This window comes from Pyxicephalus adspersus, chromosome 7 (genome assembly GCF_032062135.1).
Source record: "Pyxicephalus adspersus chromosome 7, UCB_Pads_2.0, whole genome shotgun sequence".
Taxonomy (NCBI): Eukaryota; Metazoa; Chordata; class Amphibia; order Anura; family Pyxicephalidae; genus Pyxicephalus; species Pyxicephalus adspersus.
The window spans coordinates 28686310-28692032 of record NC_092864.1 but is presented as its reverse complement, the minus strand read 5'-3'; positions in this window follow the sequence as shown (position 1 = coordinate 28692032).

The window sequence follows — 5723 nt, the reverse complement described above, 5'->3', positions numbered from 1 at the left end:
CTCAAATATTCAAGATTTTTGTCTAAACCATGCTAGTTTCAAATCTCCTACTTTTTTTGTTAGTTTTTGTATGTACAAAATGGGTAATGATCATAATAAGACCTACACTAACCTAAATTTGAAAAATCTATGAATAATTTAAAAAATATACTTCGGATATTCAAATATAGACTTGTGAGTTGATATTAGGGATATTTTGGGTTGTTTTTTTTGGTCCTAAATTATCTTTTGTGCACTAGTGTTGGTCACCAGTATGTGTTGCTATGCAATCATGTAAAGTGTGGATTTGAGGATTTACCTCAATAAATAGGACTTTCAAGGCCACTAATACTCAATTAACAAATTTATATACGTATGTAAATCACAACAATAACTTTATTCAATCACGTTAGGAATATTTACATTACAACTCATTAAAAATCTGTGACAGACACAAATACATAGTCCTGCCTGGGTTGCCCAATCCTAGGGGCATCCTCTGCTGATTTTTGACACGTTTCACGGTTTAAAACCGCTTCTTCAGGAATGAAAAGGAGACAGAAATCTCTGATTTCTGTAACACATAAAACCCCACCTCAAAGAGTGGGGACAGGCAAGGACAGCAGTGTTTTTAAACTACGATTAAATCAGCAATAAATCCGGTATTTCCTAGGAAAGTGGTTATACTCTATTTGCTATCATGTAAAGTTTGTCACAAACAGCTTGACTTACAGCTCTGATCTGTCAAACCAGAGAAAAATGCAATTCCAGGACATAGCCGCTTGGTGTTGCCCAAGTATTGTATTATAATGGCAATACAAGGGCACAAAATGTTGGCTTATACTAGAGACATAAAGTCAATAATAATAAAAACAACCTAGGGTCTTCTTTTTGCATGCATTTTATGAGATCCCTAGACATAACATTTTACCAATAGGCCCCCAAGCTTTGTAGTTCATCTGTCTCTGGCTATATAGTAGGGTTGAAAAACAAAAAGTCCATCGAGTTCAACCACTTCTCCAGAGATTAGACTCATCCAGAAGGAAATATTCAGTAAATAAAAATATTGCTGAATCAGCATTTCTAATCTTCACTAGTTTTAAACTATAAACTGAGTTTGTGTCTCATTATGCATCTGTTGTCTGTGCAACAAGATTGTAATATTATGTGTTGAGCCGAAACGCCAAGTTAATCTTTATAATGTGTTACAATCCATTTCAGCATTGTTCTGCGCTGCGTACTATAATATTATGCACATTTTAAATTATGCTATTACTATGTGTTATCATTAATTGATTAGTAAATGGATTTATGCCCCATTATTGTCGTGCTTTACGAATGTTTTCAATTGAGGCAATTACCCAGCATATTTTTCCCTTCAGTGCCCTTTTCAATCATGTGATACATTTGAGAGTAGCGCAACACAATTACTTTTAAGAGTAAAATACAGACAACATTGAAAATTGAGCCTCCGGAGACTTTTCTTTATCCAAGCATCGCTGCGGTTGTTGTATTGTGTGTAGATATTTATTTTAAAATGATAATCTTACAGGAACAGTCTTCTACGGGTAGGTGGAGATGTTTCCCCAATCTTCTCGTTCTCTGGTCAAACTACAACATTCCAAATTTGAAGCAAGTTAGACATTTGATAATTCAGTCTTTCGCAGACACCAGGATTTACATGATTGTGTCATCTATGCTGGGATATCAGTTTAGAATGTAGATGTCGACCCTGTATAATGCCTTAACAAAGATGGCTCTGTCCTTTTGTGGAGGAGAGCACATAAGGTCACTGCCAGGGAAAATATTGTAATTGCCTGGAGTTACACTTGCACATTACTTAGCATGCATATACATTAAAATATAACTGCAGCTAGATTCATTAATTGCCCATCTCCAGGCAAAATCCCCCCTCACCCTATTTTTTCCTCCAGGGTTGGGGATCAGTGATCTGGTAGTCTAGGTCTATCATCTACCTATCTTTCTGCTTCCATTGTTGGTGCTGCAGTGTTCTGGAGTGTAGAAGGTGTCCAGAAGACTGAAGCTTGGGACTAGCGTTGCTCCAACTAGTCTCAGTTTGGTTTTTGGTCTGTTTGGCTGAACTGAGATCAAATCCAAGAGAAAGCTTGGATTCAAAAACTTCCACTTGGTTGGCAAGGTATACATTTATGGGCTTTTTACCTGTACACATAGTGCAGCATTGCCTACTATGTATATTACCTACAGGTTTAAAGCAGGTAAGCCTACTGTAAAAGTAAAGAGAAAGTAGTGTTCATATTGACTGATGGTTGTCAGAGATGGTTTTGCCTTTGATAACAATAAGCCTTTGAGCTTATTGTTTGAACCAAAGTTATCTCCAACAACAAGCTGAATGTCAAATGAATGTCAAAATGTTATTGCCGATTTTGCAATGGCTTGAATTTAAGCAGCAACACTTTGTGGGGCTTAGCATTGTTTGGTTTTATTACCAACATACTTAAAAAATACTAACCTTGTTTTGTTACTCCTGACACTAAGGTTATCCTAAGACTGGTGGTGAGAGTGCAGCAGGGTACTGTTTCATCACCCCAGTAAACTGTACCCTCTGGGGGGGACTATATGACAACCCAACAGAGAATGAATAGGATCGGCAATGAGCAGTTCAGTACTGCCCCTTTCCTGCCTGCTGTCAAATTTTCAGTGCCCGAGGGTCCCACACAGGGGGATTCCCAGGGCTGCATGAATGAATGCAGTCCTGGGAATACTCTTGTAATGATGTTCTGGAACCTCCAATGGGTCTGCAAAATTCGGTTCACCGATAGTCACTAGGCAACTTTTCCTCCTCCAAGATCTTTTCTCTGTTTTTGACACTGTTGACCACTCTCTAATCTAGTAGGTGGGTGAAATTACACACAATAGGATGTTTCACCTTAGAATCAAGTTCAAGCTCCTGTGCTTTGACTTCAAATCTCTCCACAGCTCCTGCCTCACTTATCTTTCTGACCTGATAGAAAGAGCCGCTCTCTTTGTTCCTAATGATATACTAATGTCTTCCTTACTCATAACCTCTTCACATGCATGGCTCCAAGAGCTACCCCAACCCTCTGGGAGGGTCTTCCTCATCCTACTCGGCTTGCTCCTACTTTATGCTCATTTAAAAGAACCCTAAAACCCATTTTTTAAAACCTACCTACCTACCTACCTATCTTCTTGTGTTTCCTAAAACCCTCAGTACTTGCCCACCAATTCATATTCCACTTCCTATTGTGTGATACTTCCCCCACCGCTTAGATTGAAAGTTCTTCTGGGCAGGGTCCTCTTCTCTTCCTGTGTCATTGTTTGTCTGTTATTTGTAACTCCTAATTAATGTACAGCGCTGTGTAATATGTAGACACTATATAAAAACAGGTTATTATTAATAATATTATTATTATTAATAATAATAATAATAATAATATATTTAAGTACTCATGTGGTTAATATTTAAAAAATATAGGATAAAATATCTATTTCCAAGGAAGTACTTTACATCTCCAGAAACCCAGAAATGATGAGCCTTTACTCAATCATTAAAGTCCAAGTTATTAAGGCACCTAATTAATATTTAACTGATTAATCTGGTCTTAAACATTTCTAAAGCACCACATGCGGGGAGGAAGGTGCACTCTGCAATCTAAAAATAATAATTATTCTATTCATAGAGAACATTAATGTAAAAGTAATAGAGTGCAGGAGTATATGAGAGGAAGATTAACTGAATGACCCCGACACGAATTTAGGGAATGTGCAGGTAATGGTGTCTAATGAAACTAAGTTTAACATTAAAAATCTGAAATGCAGCCAACATGCTAAATGTGCAGCCAAAAAATATACTCAATAAAGTCAAAAATGTTTGGGCAGCTGGCCATTACACCTATATGAGTTTGTTAGACATATTGTTTCAAAAATTAAATGGTGTTGGCCACCGCTGTGACATCATCAACCTCCACTCTTCTGTGCAGGATTCCCTCTCCTCTGCTGGAATCCCCTGTACTGCATTAATATGGGCTCTTGGTCCTCTGTCAGTCCTTTCCCAGACACCATCCCTTGTTCACAGAAGTCCTGGGGCCAACCGTGTGGTGGGACAGTGCATCTAACCTCCCAAGGCTGAGCGGGGGCTTGCTATAGGCAAACACTAAGGTGTTAGATTGGGGGACTGGCATCTGGCGAGCACGGGTGCTGGACCAGGGCCTTACAATAGTGTGCTGAGATTGTTTTCTGTGAGGGAGATCTTAATAGACTTAATATTCTACACATGTGCTGGCCATTTAAAAGCAACATTTGCCTCCGAGCATTACAAAAATTGCTCATTTTACAGAAGTGTCAAGTAAAATTTAAAATGTTTTAAATTTGAAAGATTTATTCTTTTAAGGTCCTATATTTTGCACCTTGACCGAAATGCTAACTTTGCACTTAAAGATATGAAGTGACATGAGTATTACTGTTTGTCAATAGTAATCCATTTATATCGCACTACTGACTCAGCTTGGTAATCTTTGACTTTCTGTCTGTTTTTCAAACCTGAAGCAACCGTGTGTGTAATTGCATTGTTAGGAGGGCTCTGGGGGAGTCTGAGTATGGGTAAGAAGGGATATTGGTGACTATTACTGAGGTCTTATTTAAGTTTGGCTTATTTTACTCCAGGCCTCTGCTTTTAGGAAGTCATCAGCAATTTACTAAGTCCTATTTATGTAAACTGAGTCAATAAAGGGAGGCTATGCACCATTAATATTTCTCATCTTCATAAATGCGGAGGACTTGGCCATAACTCTGAGCCTCGGTTTAATTGTTCCACAAGGCAGTGCACTGTCCTTTGCCTCCAGTAGTAAACCCTTTATAGACCTTCTCATTAATGCAATTTCGGAAGGTCGCGCTTCACTTAATTAATCATGAACTAGACTAAAGTCAGTTCATCAAAGTTAATTTCACTGCAATATCCTTTGTCGACAATTTCTTTTTTTATAGATATTGTGGTGAACAAATATAGGTATCAGGCATTAAAAAAGTAAAGAAATAGGAGAGGAATTACCAGCATTATTGTACATATTTTGACAGATCAATTATATTTTTTATAGAATTCATCCTTTTAATCATAAAGGTATTTCTAACCCCATTTTTGTTTTCTTTGATGGGTTTGATTTTTTTTTTTGTGATATATATAAAGGTTAAAATGCCTGCTGTTTTTTAACTATTAGTGGTCATGTTATCAGGTTACACCTTTACTTTTTATCCAGGAGACATAACTGGAAGTTTGTGAAAATCTCCCCAATTTCAGTTTACAACCCCTTCTTAATCAGTTGTAACTAAATAGGTTGGATTTCTTATAATGTTATTTGCTGTGTGTGGGGTCATTTTAACTCCAAAGAAAGATGGAATCAAGAATTATCTCACCTTCAGGCCAGGCAGATAGCCCGGGGCTGGCTGGAGGTATAAATCCACACAGGACCATCATATTGCTTCTTTATGAGCGCTACTGTTGGAGATTTAAATGATTTTTTCCTTATTATTATTCTTTTAAAAGCACAGAGTTCCTTCCTTTACATATATAGGAAGATTACATTTTGAATCTAACAATAATAAATGCCCCAATTGGCATAACTAAGTTTTCCATATAAATACGGTCATTTAAAATAGCTGTTTTGTCAAATTGCTTCGTATTTTATTCAGATTATTTGACAGTATTTGAAATCCAATGAGACTGTATTCATCAGATGCTGCTCAGGAAA